General features: G+C 29.2%; 1 protein-coding gene across 6 annotated transcripts in view; it reads left to right on the top strand.

Annotated features, from left to right (window-relative positions):
• Window positions 1-17816, top strand: part of LOC121118611 (uncharacterized) — a 239474-nt gene extending 221658 nt beyond the window's left edge. For all 6 annotated transcript variants that reach the window (XM_040713189.2, XM_040713187.2, XM_071888223.1 and 3 more), the window contains one exon: window positions 16170-17816. The gene's annotated coding sequence lies outside the window, so the exon portion shown is untranslated. The remainder of the gene's footprint in view (window positions 1-16169) is intronic.
• The last annotated feature ends 1712 nt before the right edge of the window (window positions 17817-19528 follow it).

The raw sequence follows: 19528 nt of genomic DNA, 5'->3' as shown, positions 1-19528 counted from the left end.
GTAAGGAATCATAAATACGATAACAAACCACCTTAAGGGCGTAGAATCAGGAGCTACCATCCAAGCTTGGGATTTTGAGATAAAAGGCATAATATTTCGGGGAGGCAGATATAATTATTAAACTTAAATTTTGCTAGCAAAATTTTTTACACTTAGTTAGCTTTGATGAAATGAAAGACTTGGCACTTAACAAAGAAAAATACATGACTTGACTTTCGTGTAACGATTTTTTGGTTGAAAGATCAATGAAAATTAAAGCTTTAATTTCCTCCATGTTGTGGAATCGTCTTTTCTATGATCATTGATAAGAACTCTTCAAGTATTTCCACAAAAGGACAATCAACGAAATAATGCTAAATGTTTTTAAAGGTTGTTTTTTTCTGGTTTTAAAGATCACATATTAATATGAGACTTTCTAAATTTAAGTTTTTATATTTTGTTGATATTCACTAGATGGTTAATGTATACTCGGTGCGTTAATAAGTCCCGAGGCTGACGTATATATGGCACTACTAATACAAAATGAATATTATTTATGGAAAGATCCATCCTTCATACGTCATGTGTCAAAATTTCAAGATAATCTGATCATTTGTGTAGAAATTACAGTACTCTAAGTGACACAACTTTTTTTATTTCGAAAAATATGCAAAAAGCTGAATTTCGTGTTTTGATAAAGCATTGCTTTTGATGGGAAAAAATCGTCAGAGCAAAAACTTGGCTTGATAAGTGTTATACGGCCTCAGTTCCATCGAAAGCAACAGCGGAACGTTGGTTTGCTGACTTCAAACGTAGCCGAACAAGCATTAGTGATGCTGAACGCTTTGGACGTCCTAATGAGGTAATTATACCGGAAAACATCAAAAAAGTCCACAAAATTATTTTAACAAACTAAAAAGGGAAGTTGCTTGATTAAGCTGAGATCTTAAAAATATCAAAAAGCAGTGTTTTCAACATTTTGCATCAACATTTGTCCATAAAAAAGGGGATTTCCAAATGGGTACCGCGTTATCTCAAAGTGGACCAAAAGTAACAACGTGTTGATGATTCCAAGAGCTGTATGGGGCTGTTTAACTTGATTAAAAAGGATTTTCTTATGCCTTATGTGACAATGGATAAATTTTGAATCCACCCCTACACACCAGAGTCAAATCGATCGTCAGCTCAGGGGACAGAATTGGAGAAAGCGGTCCAAAGTGAGCAAAAATCCATAAGTCGGACTGTAAGGTTTTGGCCTTCGTATTTTGGGATGTTCAAGGTATTTTGTTCATCTACTACCTTGTGTCACAAGTCTCTAAAAACAATGAAAAAAATATACGGATTGCGCTTCGAATTGCTGCTATACCCACCGTATTCTCCAGATGCGGCTCCCATTGACTACTGGCTCTTCTTAGAATTCAAAAAAATGCTCTAGTGAAAAAGATATGGATCGAACGATGAGGTGATTGCTGAAACTGAAACTTATAGGCTAGGATTTTATGGAGGGTTCCGTGCATTTTACAAATATTTGGGACAGCGAGTAAATCCATTGATTACATTTTTATTTCAACTGTTGCAAGTTTGAACAAGTTATCTAAAAACAAAACAATATCAACTGCTTAAGTCCCCAATTTTTGTCCAAGAGAGCACGCCAAACTGGTAAAATATAGATAGCTTAGGCACCTTGTACACTGCAGTCTGCAGAAACATAACTTCCTTTTTTATTGTGCGTGGTAATCAGGTTGGAGAAGTAGTACTTCATTCTGGATACGAGATTCTAAAGTTTCTCTGAAATACAGTCAGTTATTATAAATTATTATAAAGCGTTGGAGTATGTAGTGAGGAAACTTACGTTTATTGTCGGAAAAAAAAAACATTCTCAATGAACTGTTGGAAAGAATATCTTATAGCATTAAGTAAACTTTAACTTAGCTCTTGAGTTTTTAATGCGCAATTTATAAAACTCAGATAATTACTTCAATTTTTGATATACAAAAAAAAAATATTTAAATACATTTCTATAATTTGAAATTTGCAAAATTCTTTGAACGCAAATAGCTCAAAAATAATTATTCTTAGAGAGTAAACATTGAAGATATCAAATCTGGTAGCATAGAAGAATTTTGAAATGGTCAAACTTGGTCATATCGATCGATTGATTGACCTTTTATTATAGAACCCCCAGTATTTTTAAGACTTTATCAAAATCCCTAATTACAAGTAAGCCAGTCAACCACAATTTTAGAATAAAATAACTTGGTATTTTAATTTTGTATCTTTTTATAGCTTCCCCCCTAAAACCTCTATATGAAAAACTATTTTAAGAGAAACAAAATAGAAGCTAAAATCACTAGGTATTAAAAAACTCAAGTTTGCTTAATTCAACAATGGGGGACGTCACCTATTTGATATCAAAACAAAACATTACATGCGTACTATTATTATGAAACAAAAATAAAACTTTTCTGATTTAACGCATTTTTGAAAAAAGAAATTAAGTTGACGTACCCTGTACAACTAAGCAAGAGTATATGTATGATAGTTAATCATTTAGTTACATTGAAAATTCGATGTTATATAATTTATGTAGGAGTATTTCTAGAATAATTCAATCTATTGGAAAATATCGTCAGAATGAGATGATTAGAAAAATGAATTAAAATAAGAATAAAACAGATGATAATTATCAACAAATATAACTTCATAGTATGATATTTAAGTTAATGAAGGAAGCATTAATGCATTTTCCTTTTCCTCCTAACAGATATCGTAATAAAATAGAAAGTGTATTTGTAACTGAATTTTATGGGCATTTTAGAAGAAGGAATAAAATACTTTTGCCATTATTTTTTATTCAACAACAATTATACCATTTAAATGAAAGCCTGTACTCAATTTGTCATGTGAATAGTCAGACACCAAATAAAGAAAGGATAAATACAGGATGGTCCAGATATGTTAGAAAATTTTTTAAAGGCGTATAACGAACGAACAAAAATGGGGAGAACCATATTTTTGTATTATCTCATTATGAATAATTGAATGGCAATAAATGAAGCCTTCAAATAATACAATTTCTATAGTTCCTCTCCATTTAGTTTTTTTTAGTTACAAGCATTTAAATATTGCTTGAATTTATCTGGACCACCCTGTGCATTCGCTTTTTCCCCTTAACAACCCACGTAACAACGTAGAATTAAACGTATTATTAATAATTATTTGGTTATTGACAACCAAATATTGTGGACTTTTTTGGGTGAAATTGCATTTTCCTCATTCATTTTGTTAACCAATAACAACTATTCTGTATAACTTTGAATAAGCCTTTTACAAATAAAAATTTTTATTTTATTTTTTACTCGTAGTAATGCGTTATTATGTGTTAGTATTAACCTAATTGATCTACAAGCTTCATTAAAAAGTAGTTAATAAGGTGAGCCCTTGCAAGAATGTAGAGCTGTGTTGGTAACTAAATTTCATGAGTTTATTTGCAAAAAGTGTTTTTCTTAATCAATTGTATGAAACATATGAACACATCTAGTTTTGAAATTGTCACAATTCAAAATTCTTCAATCCCATTACGCACTGTCAATATCGATGCCTCAAAAAGTATTATGTACTAGCACTAGTAACAAGTATTCTTAGGAGTTATTAGACATTGAGGAACATACAAATTTTGCTTTAATAATATAAAAGATAAAGATAACACCTCAAAAAATCCTCAGTGTTAATCTCCATTTTTTTATTTGCACACTCATACGTAGCACTCATTCAATATATACATAGTTGAACAAAACGTCTGCATTATTTTAGTTATTTTATTCAGTACTCCTCTTTACTCCTTTTTTTTCTTTATATTATAGAAAATGCACCTGTTGACATGTTTTTATACATTCGTAATTATTTTTTGGCTCTTAAGTTGAATTAATTTTATTTTTGAAATACTTTTCACATCAATTAGCAATATTTTTTGCAAAAACAAAAAAGCCAGAGGTTTAATTCAATTAAGTCAAATTGACTCAATTCCCAGAATATCCAAATTATATCTCATGATCACATAAATAAATGCCCTAATTTCCTTAATGAAACATTCGTTTGAGATTGAAAGAAGCAAGAGTGGATGTTATTATAATACCTCAGGAGTGTAACTTTGTTTTATTAATAAAAACTAGCTTAAATTGATACAAATAATTATATTGTTACTACAATTTCAAAATAGTTCAATCTTTATACTTATTAGAACTGGGAAAGTACCTTAAGCCAACGGTTCGGTACGAATAGTAAAATGTTTTTTGAATAGATTTATTTTAGTTTCCAAGTTTTTTGATATATCATTATTTAATGACTTCTTTTCTGACGGATAAATTATTCATAAATATGCTTAAGTTCTTTAAAAAAACAAAGGTTGACATAAAATATACCTGGGCTATATAATACTATTATACATGAAAGCTCATCATTTTATTGCAAAAAAAATGAGCTTTTCTACATTTTCAAAATGTTCAAATATTGTCAGATATCGAAAAAATTGTTTTGCTCAATACAAATGTACATGTAGTATCAAATTCGCTATCCATAACTATTCATTGGTTGATGATGTTTAAAGGAAATCTTTATAAGAAATACTAATAACTTCGAAGTAACTATGAAAAAAGAAAATTATTCTATAATTGTGGCTGCCTAAATATTTATAAAGAATTATACATAAAATATAAAAAAAACTAAAATTTTATAATATCAAAATATTTACTATATGGTTACATATATGTATACGTACTGGACCGAGTGTAAAAACCTACCGAACTGAAATACAGTACAACTCCATATTGGTCCATCCTTAATGTTTTTACATCCAAACATAATATAATATTGGATTTTAAAGGTTTTTAAAGCCAAAATTATGGATTAAATAGAATAAAATGAGGATATGAACGAGGATATAATATAAATTTACTTACTCATGTACTATATATAATAAGATCCTAGCATAAAAAAACTGGATTAATAAATTTTATAATGTCGTACGATAGTTAGATTATATTTATTTGTTTATAATAGTTCGTTTTTCACGGAAAGAAATTATGAATAACTTGACATCTCATTTTACTAGTGAGTCATCCATAGTCATCCCAATCAGGGCCGCCTCCCAATAACAAAACCACTATTAGGGCACTGTATTGTGAGTAATCTAATAGAATTAGATTACTCACAATACATATATATATATATTATCTGCAAGGTGGTGTGACTGTCTGTAACCTGTTGTTGAAAAAAAGGAAATATTCGGAAAAGAGTTTTCACAGTCCCCTCAATGTGAGTAACATTCACTAATATTTATTAATATTTCCCTTTAGGGAACTGTATTATGTTCTTGCTAGACTAGTGCTTTGTTTACAAACTAATATCTGTAAACAATGATCATGCCCCATAATATTCTATACTTATGCTAGTAAAATATGATTTTAATTGTCAAAAACGTTCCCCAAAACTTTTGAAAGCTGTTTAAAATTCCATGATGCCTGTCTCTATCGATTTAGAAAGTTTAAGGAGGAAAGTTATAAGGCCAATTTTGAAGAAATATTAAGTCTAATTTTCCATTTTGTTATCGGTAAAAAAAAACACGTTTGCGTTGCAATAAGTTGTTGTTTGATGTTGAGTTAAAAATTTGAAAGAGTTACCAAAAAAAAATTTTTCCCTGTTTTTTACAAAGTAAATTTCAGACATATCATGTACATAGTACATATTTCTTAAAAACTTGGTTCCATATTAAAAAAAGGATTATAACACTAAAAAGCTATTTTTACATTACATACTTTTACATAATGACAAGTTATATTATGACTGTTTGCTTTAATTTTGAACTTGTCGAACAAAATGTAACAATTCAATGAAAATAAACAATTATCTATCTTTATTTGTCAGCTAAATAGTATGAAATTTTGTAAAAGGTATAGTTTTTATTTTTGAGTGAATGAGATTTAAAGAATATTCGTTTTTTAACTTTTTAAGTACTCAATGATAATAGTTTCTATTGATCATTATGTTCTTTTCTTAAATTACAAACATATAATAGTTGAAGTAAGCATTATGTGTATTTGGCGTTGTACGAGTGCGATCTATTTATATTTTTGTTATTCTTCGATAATGGTAAAAACGCATGCCAGGTAGTTGAAAATGTTAATAGTGTTTATGGTACTGATATTGTAATAAGCAATCAGACACAATTTTGTTTATTTAGATTTATATCTGTAATTTTAATGCCAAAGATGTAATTCAAGTAATAATTATTTTAAAACAAAGTCTTCTCTGTGACGACATTATAGCTGGGTTTTAAATTTCTATTTTTGTATCAGAAATTTATTATCAACTTCCAAATATCTAACTTCTAATTTTCTTCTTTTAAAAAAAAAAAAAAGACATTATGTCTCTGTCTTTGAAAAAATAATTAAATTTATTATTACAAAATATAGAATTGAAATTTTTTTCCTTTTCTTTGATGTAGATATAATAAATGAACTTTTATTCAGGATTTATGTGGTGATTATCATTTTATTTTTTTGAAATGAATTTTATTCTTAGTACAATCACTTTTAAATATTCTTCTCCCTTGTGAAAGGGGGGTAAGTTAATACAAAAGACGGTGTGCTGCATATTACTTAGCTTACATAAATGGTACAGATACTTGTTTGTTTTTCTGTAAAGCTACATTAAACAATTGGAATTTTTTAGTATCTTTTTAAATCTTAGTTAATGCTACTTTAGCTTTAATATCAATTTGAGTATTGGGAATTCTATGTAATAAATGACTCAAGTTTTAACAGAATCGAAAAATATATAATTAAAATATGTATGTTTATACCAACAATTGAAAATATAGCTATTAATTTAACAAAAAATATGCATTTCAAATTTAATTGGGATCTAAAATAAAACAAAAATATATAAATACTTAAAAAGAGTTAGACAGCAAAATAAGTAGAACTTTAACTAGAATCCCATATATATATATATATATATATAGTAGAGTGTCAAAAGAAAAAGGAAATGCAGTCACATAACGCTATAAAAACCGTTCAACAAAATATAGAAGTTATACACAGGCTAAAAATATATCTAAGGAAAAATAACTGTTGAAATAAAAGTAGGTACAAACACTACATCCTTTTTAAAACATTTATGTGTAGTCTCACAACAGATAATACACCAGAAAGGGCATTGTCCGAGGAGCTACACTCTACAAATAAAATTGGGTGTACCTTTATGATAATGGCGTTTCTATGTTTTTCTTCATTTCCACTATAAAATGGTTTCTTTTCAAATTATAAAAGCCATAATGTTCTCGCAGAACATTTCCAAATGTTCAAATGACTTTGTAGAAAGGTCCAAGTGTGGTACAATCAAATAAAAATGGTCGCTTGATTCATCATCGATTGGACAGAAATAATATTTTCGTTTTTCACGTTTAAAAAATTTGGCTCTTACCTCTAGGGTACTAGAAAGAATTCTATACTTAAGCCATTTCTCTGCTGGAGACAAAAGCGAGCTTTCGAGAACATTCAGTCCCTTCATGACAGGGAGGTTAATTTTCCTTCGATCTAAATAGCTGATGAAAGGAGTCAAATGTTGGTAGTTGATTTTTTTCCCTCAGTGCAGAAGCATCCGTAGAGGTTAATTGAAAACGATAAGGCACCGCAGGTCTCAGAACCTGTAAAAACTTCCTCAAAATTACTCCAAAGCGTTTAATAGCCATTTCAAATATTAGGCTTCTTGAACCATAAGTTTTGGCTGCAAAATTGACACCAAAAGTCGCAACTCTAATGTCGGAAATGGAATATCTTGTTGGGAATTCATACATCAGTGCAACTCCATTTAGCCAAATTAATGAACAATAAAAAATCATAACTATAGTGTTCTGTAAAGATGTAGGGAGAAGTTGGGGTTCTATTAGTTTAATAAGTAGTTCTAACTCAAGATTCTTGACGTTGTGTATATAATACATTGCTTATAAGTTAATGATATATTATAAAATAATAGTTTACATAAAGATAATAATCAGTAGTCATCGTTATTGGATAGTTCTAAACATAACACATTATGGGGTTTCCACTATTCTCATATTCTTTTGATGCGTCTTTATGGGAATTATGATTATGTGGTCCCAAATTTCAAGAATTTTAAAGAATGTAATTTTGATTTTAGAACGTAATAGTATTTTTTATATTCATCCCAATGTTTTAGCCATTAATATAAAAAATATTTAAATATAACAAAAGAAAAAAACAAATGACTAATAATTAATAGGATATAAGATAGTTTTAAACAATAAAAGATGCGTTCACAATTACCCGTTGGGATGATTCTGTGCTTCTTCTGGAATTCTTTGAACCAAATCATTTGTAATAGTAGCATTCTATTTGGATTGTTATTTGACAAGGTAAAAATGGACTTAATCAACTTTAATCGAGGGTGGTACAACTTTTATGATATGACATAATATGTTTTGATGGTGTTCGAATATAATATTTTTATCTAGTTCATTGAGAATTTTGGGTGGCTCATTTACTTAGATTACCAAAACTAATTATAATCAAATAAAAGAAAATATTTTGTTTGAACTAAATAGTTTTAGTTTTATTCATAATGGTAGTGCACAATTTATAAGCCTACATAATTATAAATAGAAAGTATAATTATCAAATGCGGTGGATGTAATTTGTGGTAGTATCGAAGAACAGAATGATTTTAAAAGATTCTTTTAAATTTTTTAATACATGCGGTTGCTTGGTTTCTTTTTAATTTGGATAAATTAAGTTTTATAGTGACTTAACATTATGTATTTAAATTAGTAATAGTAAAAATCTTGTGCATTTTGGGAATGCCAAAAACAATAAGAAACCAAAAATCAACATGATAACCCTGACAATTTGTAGAATGATCTGAAGGTAAACAACTTAGCTCTCATGACGTTTCATTAGATGAGCTAATATCAGCTGTGACAATCGAGGAGAAGGAAATAGAAAAGGATATACTTATTCCGATTTTGGATCTCTCATTCTACTTCAAGGACTTTTAATTATAACTCAAAAAAAAAATCCTCCAGGTTACTCTCCGTCTTTTATGAGTACAAAGGGAAATTATTTCCGGTTTGGAAAATAATTAAATCTATTTAGAAAAGGAAGTGCACAACTTATGAGTGAAATAATAATGACAGATTACAAATTCCAAAAAAAACGAGCCAGTTAAAAAACACAGACGATTTACATCCCTAAAAATGAGAACGAGGACGGTACAGTATAGAGTCGGAATTTGATTCAGTACTACCATAACGGTTTTTTTATTGTATTATATTTGAGAGCTTTTGTATTGGGAAAAAAATACATAATACTGATATAATAGTTGTGGTAAAACTAAATACATTATTTTTCCAATAGACGGTTTTAGTAATGTGTATCTCACGTTGTATAAGTGTAATCGGGTTTTCGCTAGATATTGTTGGAAAGATAAGATTTTTGATTTAAAAAAAAAAACTTTGCAGATTGTGATTATCTGACTGAGTATTGTTTAAGTTCATGTAAAGATGGACGCCACCGAAGAGAAAATATACCATATTTTACACTTTTTCTTGGAATAAGGCAAAAACACAGGCCAGGAGACTGAAATGTGAATAGTTTTTTTGGTCCAGAAATTGTAAGAGCCAATCAGGCACAATTTTGTTTTCGTCGATTCTGTTCCGTTAATTTTGATGTCAAAATGCACCACCCTTTGGAAGGTAAATTGTCAAGAATGTGGGTAAAATAAGGGGAATTGTTGATTCATGTAAACACTGTTTTGATTGCCAAGGAGATAATTTTAGTGGAAATTTTTTTTTAAATCCATTAAAAATAATGAATTTTATTTTTACTACACCTATAATTATGTAATATTAAGAGCACCATGAAAATACTTTTTATATTTTTTTAAAACCATCCATTAAAAAAATTAGGAATATATGCAGGAGAGGTCAGTGTGAAATCGTGGTTCGTAACGTACCGTGGATTTTGCATACGGTTTCATTCCTAATATAGTATATTTTATTTACTTAACATTAGTAAACTAATATTATTATTATTATTTTTTCGTTTTAAAATGCAGTATTTAATTTCAAACTTGGTCATTCTAATTTTTAGTAATGTGTAGTCAAATAGCAAAAAAATTAAATCACCAATATAATCTCCATAAAGTATTCGATTATTAAATTATTTTCATTTCATATACAGTAAATCCTTCAATTTACAAAATCATTTCATTTTTTCGGTTGCTACTTGTACAATTTGCTCCTTGCGTTTTGGATTGTAGTTTGTAAATTACACATCTGATGGATGCGTATAATACATCATTTGATTGCAAGTGAGCTATGCAACAAAATACTTATATCAATTTTATTTTATTACGTTATGAAAAGTATGATTGGCCTTGATCATATATATTTAACTTTGAATATCTCAAACATAATTAATTGAGGACGTTTTATACACTAAATGGAACTATTTTATACAAATTAAATATCCAATTATAAAAAATAAAACTTTTTTGCTTACAATTTATTAAAAATTTGATAAATTTAGATTAGTTTTTTCTAGAAAAATAATTAATTCGTGTGCAAAATTAAATATAGCAAATTTAAGTGCATTTTTTTGTTAGATTGGTCATAGAAATGAATTTCTAAATCAGTCTCTCCTTCTCCCACTTTCATTCTTTTTTGTATTGGTCCGATTTTTTTACTATATAACTGACCAAAGGACCGATTACAACATTAAATAAAGGGGTATTGCAGTAGAAACTAGTATTAAAACTTACCTTACTGTCCTTCAAATCCAAACACAAGTAGTTCTACGGGGGTTTTAGCCACCTAAGTAGTTCAAAAGATATTTTAGCATTAAAAGAATTTATTTTATCTTTTTAGTTTACATATGATACTACAAGGTGTTCAACATAACTTCCTTCTTACAAAAATCAATAGAACAAGTTTTATTTTTGTTACATACTAATAATACATATTACCATTAAAACCCATTAAAAAAACTTTTTGGAGGTAAAACTATGTATATGATGCAATTATGGTTATGATGCAATTATGGTTATGATTATAATATAGGATATATGAGGGAGCCATATTCTGACGAAAAACAATGATAGAAGGAGTAAATTTGACAAAAAATTGCGTGTTGAATAATCCCTCATAAATAGTCCAACAAAGGATTAATACTTTTATGCCAAAATGCGAAATCCTGATCTTTCTCTTAAGCAAAATAATCAACGGCGGTCAAGATGATATGCCTCCGTTTAAAATGACTCCTTAAGATATCGCCTACTCCAACTTGTTTGAATGTGACGTTGAACAGTCTTTTTGTATGTTTAAAACTAAAATTCTGATCGAGGCATATATTAAGGGAAAAATTTCTTTCGAATATCTTGATTTGTCAATGATACATAGAAAAATGTGTTAAAAAAATATGATAAATATAAAAAAACTAATAGTATAATAAAACTGTATTTTTCTTTAAATACAAATTACTTAATTTTAATATTTTAAGTGCTCTTTTTTGCTCAATTTGGCCAAAAATATCGCACAAAAATCTCAAGTCTACAAATGAAGTATCCTTCAATAAAAAAATTAAATACAAAAAGTAAATTATAAATTACTTATGTTAAATAGAAAATAAAGTAGAATTTGATACATACAAGATATTACAAGGATATATCCGTTTTTGGGATTGAAAAACACCCAAAGACTTAAAGGAAGCTGTAAACCACTAAAACAAATTTGCAATTATAACGCTATAAAACAATTTTTCAAGATACATATATGAAAATTCATTAAAAACTTTTAAAAAAGAGCATACATTAGGTACAATGAGTCTCATTTTTTAATGGAAATAAAATAAAGTACAAAATAAATGGTGAAACAAAAATTTCATTGAAAAAAATTAACAAAAAAATTAAAATCTGCTAATGACTTATTTTAAATTAAACATATCAAAGTTTTTGTTCCAAAAAATGAATATATGTATGTACATTTATTTGAAGAATACGTATACCACTATTTATAATTTCATATGATTATTTGGATATATATTATTTAATTATACTAATATTTATGTATGTAAAAGGATATACTTAAATAATATTTATTTATTGTAAAATAGGATTTCATTATTTAATAATATGGTCAATATATGTATGTTATTAATGTATTTATATAATCATCTTTTCATAGGAAGTATTTATAGTAATAAAAATAATAATTTCCTTTGATGTTGGAAAATAACAATGAAAAAAATAATTTTACTTAACGTTTTGTTTTTCATTCAATTATGATTTTTATAAATGGTTGGTTTGTTAAAAAAATATATATTTTTAGAGATGGGCATTATCATTTAAAGTTATATTAGCTATGTCGTTAAGCAATGACATTTATTATACCTATATGAAAGATAGTTAAAGAATAAAAAGTGTATAATAATTTGAAATATCAAGTAGATTTGTAACTAAATAATGATTTCAAATAGTAGGTATAAAGATCTCAGACAAGAATATATTAGATTAGAAGGTCTCTTTGATTTTTATTGCCAAAAATACGTAGTTTATTACATGAATCAATGATTATTATAGTTGTGTATGGGGCCAACCGTTATTATTTACCCAATTTAACACACAAGTATTGAAGACCATGATCCTGGGTCAATTAGGAAACAAATTTATTAACTATTAGTTATTCATTGAAACCAAAAGAAAATAGGTTACTTCATAGATGAAATATTTTAGAGGGTTAAGATCTGGGCTCTGTATCAGACAGTAGTCATTTTCCTACAAGTGTATGTTGACCTGAAGCATATCTTGGGATGTCTTTGCGGTGTGGGCAGGTGATTCATCTTGTAGGAATACCTAGAGAGAATTACCAACGATGGGTTTGATCCATGGGAGAACTTTGGTGGCCAGAATGTTAATTTACTCATCAGCGTGTATCCCAAAGGAAACCACACGGGATTTATGGTCTTCCCGTTGGATCCACCCAGGCCTAACATCATCAATGAAGTAGGGTTTTGGTGCTGTAGACATATCAGTGCTCCTCTGTTACATCCCCAAATGTCAGCAATTAGTTATTTTGCCTGTTGAACACAGGGTTAACAGTAAAGTTCGTCTCATCAGACAAGAACAGAATGAGTCTACATATTCCCTGTTTCCTCCTACCGTTTTTAAAGACCTGGACACCGCTGATGAGGACTTGTTCATCTTCCTGGCTATGTAAGCAATTGAGATTTTCTCTTGAAGGCCACTTCAGGTGGTTTACGGACACAGAGGTTTTCCTGCCTACTCTTGGAGTTGGCCTTCAATAAAAAATCTCAATTGTTGACATGGCCAGAAAGATGAACAAATCCCCATCCTGGGACAATTCTGTACGGAGGAGTGCTGTGATTTCAATCATCTTCTTGTATTGTGTGCTCATGGTGGAGCTATAGCATTGTTTTTCTTACCAATCGACAGCTAATTATGTGTTCTACTACATTTTATTCCAGAACATTGTAAAAAATGACTCTTAACCTCTTGAAATTTGCATGCTGGAGATTTGTAAATAATATTAGTTTGTCCGGTATTAGAAATCTAAAGAGAAAAATAATCATGTACAATATGGGCGTTTTTTTACAGCTTTTTTAGAATTTCGATTACGGCTAATTTGGAAAAGTTGTAACATGGCAAGAAAGTAAACTATACAAAATTTTATTTCCCTAAGAAATTATCCTTAGGTGGTACATCCATTTCAAGGTTTGGAAGGATGCAAATGTTGTTTATTCCGTTAATAAAGATGAAAATATAACAAATAATTATTTAGTATATATTAATTATGATAGACACTATCGTAAACAATAAAGTATTATTGATATAGTTTATTTTTCAAGCTACACTATGGAGCAAAAAGAGAAAATAATATTACAAAATGTTGCTTTTCATTTTCTAATAATGTAAAAAAATAAGGCGGGCTTACGCGGATCATCAAATTTTGAAATTTTTTTTTCTATTTTATTGCTCCATAATATTTTTTTTAAACTTTATAAACATTGTTTTATAAATTAGAAAAGTTTCTTTCCACAAAATATTTTATGCAAAATAACTAAAAATTTCTTTTTAGTATCTATATTTACTATTTAAAGAATTTTTGTCGTTTTTCATAATTTGATCGAGATGTCAAAACTAAAGATGAGCTCGAAGTACATTGCCAAATTGTAAAGATAGTTTTTATACCAAATCACAACTTTTCCTCACTACCCATTATTGAAATTTGAAAAAAAAGTTGGAAAAAAAAACCTATTGTAAACGTATTATCAGACTGGTTGTATGATAAATAATATATATCAAAGGGTTATAATGAAAAGATTGAGGAACTCTTGCGTAAAAGTTATATGTTAAGTACTATCATCAATCATAATTATCTATTTCGTCATATCGTTGATCATTAAACTAAACAACTTATATTTATTATGTACAGTATTTATAGTCTAGTGTTTATGTCAAACACTGTTAATTCAGATTTGGTTGACCTAGCATACTAAAATCAACTTCATTATGCATCATATTCATTAGAATTTAGAGCAGTGGTTCTTAACTCGGGGGGATTTAAATTTTTTTTAGAAACGTCTATTGAAATCCCTTTATAAAATAGGTGTAGTAAATAGAAATTTATCATTACCTTCTAATAGATGCCCATTGATTTGTATCTCGCAACGTATAAGTGCGCTCGGTTTTCATTTACTTTGTGTTGAGTAATAAAAAAGAAAACTATTATTATTTATTATTTTTAAGAAGGACACCATTTTAGCGTAAATAGATTTTAACAAAAGATCATTATATTTCCGACAAATAGATCGCTAAATCTGTGGAAGAGAAGGAATTGCTCTTTGAGATTCTGAAATTGAGTTATCAAAATAAGGAAAATGTTAACTGCTTTAATTATTTTTCTTTCAATTTGATTATTTCCATTATTAAATAATCCTTTTTGCATTTATTTTAAACCCCTCATACTACTTTTGTTGTGTTACTAATATACGTCAACTTTATAGAAGTATTGTATCATCCCAAACTAAAAACTTTGGGTCAAATAATGTGATTCTATTTTTAAATTCGTCTTAATAAAATATCAAAATAGCTGAGAGTGAGAGAAACAGCTTTGAAGCTATTTTACTTGTCCAATTGAGTATGAATATAGGTCCATTCTAAATATTACAAAAGCCAGATATTTAGCCTTAATGAAGTTCTTTTTTTCTTAGGAATGGTTATACAATTTTTTTCATGGGTTTTACGAGAGCAGGGGTTCTTTTTAATTAATTAAAGTAATATAATTCTTTATTTTATGAAAATATACATATAAGAGTATATTGTGTAGTAAAAAGGAACCCACGATTATTTTTTTACATTAATGTTTGTCTCCTTGGCAATCATAATTACCGGAGCCGAATCCACGAAATCTAAATACTACGTGAAAAACACTTTTACAGTATCAAGACCATAAACACTATTCACAATTCCAGCCGCCTGACATACTTTTTCGCCTTTAATGAAGAAAAATTTATGGAGTATTTTCTTTTTGCTGCTGTCCATGTTTGAGGTACAGTCAAACAAACCTGACTCAAACAATCATGTTACTCTCTAAGTTGTTTTAGTATTATATATAATCCCTCTATCACCATTGAGCATAAATGTACTTATATAACGCGAGATACACATTATTAAAGAAATTTTTTCGAAAAATAATAGGATTATTATTACTACTCCATCTTTCGGAGATAAAAACTGATTTAAATTTTTCATTTTACTTCGTCTGAAGCAAGATGTATATTAAACGCATTTACAAAATTTGAAGTTAAGGTACACTATATTACTTGTTCGTTTTCCATTACTATGCCAAAAAAAACATAAAATCGTCAAAAATGCAATGTTTTTACTCAAAAAGGACATTTTAATCCATTTTTATTACATTAATATAAATCAACCTACTTTATTTTAAAATTATTATGTATTAAACATAAGAAAGAAGTTATGAAGAGAGGTAATCCCATAATTCACTCATTAAAAGTATTTATTTTGTAAATAATTAATAAAAAGTAGTATTAAACACATTTTGAAGCATGTCTAAACACACTTTCATATATTTGCAGATAATCGATAACACTACTACTGCATACACACGTCAATCGTCAAATCTACCTATTCAATTAAATGGCAATAATTCATCAGAATGGTTAGAAACTTTTGGGATTTGACACCTATTTAATAAATACTTTATACATACAAATATATATTACTAGATATATATAATAACATAAAAAATATTTTTTCTGTTCTTTCAAATTATTATTTTTTAAAGACCTTTGCTTATAAATGTATACTTTTATTAACAATGTTTATTAACGTACTTTCTAGCCAAATTCCTTACAAAAAATAAGATATTGAATTCACAAACAAAGTGGATACCATTGTTATAACTTTTTTTTTTGGTAAACACTATTCTATTGAACCATCACTTATTAAAACTTTTACCATTTGAAGTATATTCATATACACATATATATAAACATTTTTTCACAAATTCACAGAAAGATGTATAAACAAGGAATTTTGTATGTACTCCCTTGCCTTTCTCATTTTTTCACTTCTCTCCTAAAACACTCAAATAATCATATGTATACAGTATACAAATATATAATATGTTTGTATACATATATATATATATATATATATCCAATTGTACAGTCTGCCTTTTTATTTTTTCACCACTTTTTTAAAAGATCTGAATCCAAAAAATTGTCCTTATTTTAATTTAAAAATATATATACCTGAAATATGTTTCCCCCGCCTCAATCTATTCCTTCCCCCCCACTCTATCCCTTTCTTTCCAAAAGCAAATTGTTAATTATTTTGAAGAATTTTCCATGAAAATAGAAAGAAAATGTCACTAATATTAGGGAATTTTTCTACTTTTCCCTATTTTTTTAATCAATTATTTCTATATTATGATTCATCAAACACTATTTCATATCCAAAATCAAATTAAAAAACATAACATTAACAATAACAATAAACACTATCTGAGGGTGGTATAAAAAGTTTCCGACCACAACGTAAGGATGGACGCACTCGTAAATAAAAGCTAGGCACATCTATCTGTCATCTGTTGAAGGTTACTTAACAAAGCTTCCGTATTTTGGATGCACAGCTTCTTTGCAAGAGTCGTTCGAGTAAGTTGATGTGAGTGTTTTTGATAAGCTTTTTTCTGAATTGTCAACATAGTTTTCTTGTTACTCTACACAAATCTCCCACTGATGCTTCCATCTATGTAACCCGTCCCGTCTGTAACTTCGCTGGGAGAATTGTGTAGAGTTACAAGGTGACTATGTTGAAAAATAAAAATTTAGAATAAAATTTCTCAAAAATACTTATTATATCAACTCACTCAAACGACTCATACATTACCACATAAAATTGATGAGTTTTGGTGAGTTATTGTTAACAGAGGCTATATATATATATATATATATATGAATAGCTTTTATTTACAAGTACTGCCATTTTAACGCTGAGGTAAAAAAAAACATTTCAGATCATCCTTGTATTAATAAAGTGTATTAATCCATATCTACAACATATTAAAAATTCAAGGCATAATCATAAATTGTTTTCTTTTCTTTGTAATAATATAAGCATTTTAATATATATATCTGATAAAGAAATATAATTACATATATTATATTATTCATATTAGTGAGCAACAAAAGTCATAGTTTGAAATAAATATTAATTTCTAATTTGAATTCAAATTATTTCATCATTAAATATATGAGGAGTAAAGGTGGTCCTAAAATAGAGTCACATCAACGAAATAAAATTACTCAAAGATTATGGTTTGTATTTTAGAATATGTATTAATAATTTTTACAGGTTAAATACATATTGTTCATTCACACCTCTTCACTTATTGGCATCTACAGGAAGCGGGGATCAAATTATCGCCAAAATATTTTCTACAAAAAACAACACAAAATAATACATTTTTTAACTTTTTATTGAAAATCAAAACTATGACGAGCATATAGGTATAGAGTAGCCATTCATTCGATATAATCACCGTTGGCATCAATAGCAGCCTCAATACGGCCTCTGAACCGGACACAGGCTCTTCTAACCATCTCATTGTCCATGTTGCCGAATACCTACTTGATGGAGTCCATCAGGCTGGCGTTGGTGCTATAGGGATGTCTGTTGGTATGTCTCTCGACATAGCCCCAGACAAAATAGTCCAAAGAATTAAGGTCGGGAGAGTTAGGAGGCCACAAATCCTTGGTTATGACGTCATAACAGTTATCGGTTAACCACTGCATGGAGATTTTGGACACATGGCAGGGTGCTGAGTTCTGTTGCCACACCCAGGGCCTGTCTTCGGCCTTCATGGACCTGGTAGGGTCATCCTCAACCGTTTTCTTCAGCTTGTCGGCAAAGTCGGTGTCCCTGACCTTCCTGTCGGCGCCCTCCTCCTTGGGTGCCCTCTTTATGGTGGCATCAACATCCCAGGTGTCCTCTAGCTTCTTACAGATACGCTGAACAGTCTGTAAATTCACTCCTAAGGTTGAAGCAATCGTTGAATTGGAGATTTCACCTCCATTATTAACCAATGCCATGACTACGGCGGACCCCGAAAGCTCCTCGTTCCACTTATAGCTCTTTATCTCCTCATATGATGACGGCATGATACTAACTGAACTACGTATCGTCAGCTGACAAGAATAGCTTTCCTATTTGATAACCGGTTTTTTATTTGATAATGTCGTCTTCAAGTTATCAAGGTTTAAAGTAGGCGACAATCTGATCCCCGCTCCCTGTACCTAGTGGTCCATTCAAAACCGAACATGTTGTTGCTCCATAAGTTTGTTTCCTTTTGCCTCTATGGGCATTAATATACTTTTTGATATTGTAAGCATCTGTATGGAGATGTAAATGGTTCCTGTATCCTTCTTGGTACTGACACCGGTAAGGAGGATATTGCACACTCGCTGCCATTTTTTGTTGCTCTGATAGAGGCATGCGATAAAAACAATACTTGTTTATTTCTGTTTCAGCTGATGTATGTTTGCGTAATGAAGCTTCTTACTTAAAATAATATTTATAAAGTTATAATTAAATGTTACTGCAAGTTTGGAGTTCTCACTCTGTACGTGTATAAGAATCCAAGGGGTTGAGATCAGGGATGGAAGGAGGACACATAGACACATGCCAGAAATCCGCCATATTGCTGTTAGATAATTTTTAGTATTTCTTGTATGTATGGGATTTTAATTGACTTTTTGAGATTGTAAGCAGACCGGATGGAAGGATCAACGATTTCTGGAGCCTCCTCGGGACTTAAACTGGCGCGGAGGATATTGCATACACGTTGTGTTTTTTCTTCTTGCTCTGATAGACATAGGATACAAACAATACTTGTATATTTTTGTTTCAGCTGTCGTTCGTTTGTGTAATGAAG

Source organism: Lepeophtheirus salmonis, chromosome 5, assembly GCF_016086655.4.
Source record: "Lepeophtheirus salmonis chromosome 5, UVic_Lsal_1.4, whole genome shotgun sequence".
In the NCBI taxonomy this organism is placed as follows: domain Eukaryota; kingdom Metazoa; phylum Arthropoda; class Copepoda; order Siphonostomatoida; family Caligidae; genus Lepeophtheirus; species Lepeophtheirus salmonis.
Note: the sequence above shows the minus strand (reverse complement) of the source record. Positions and strands in the feature narration are given on the sequence as shown.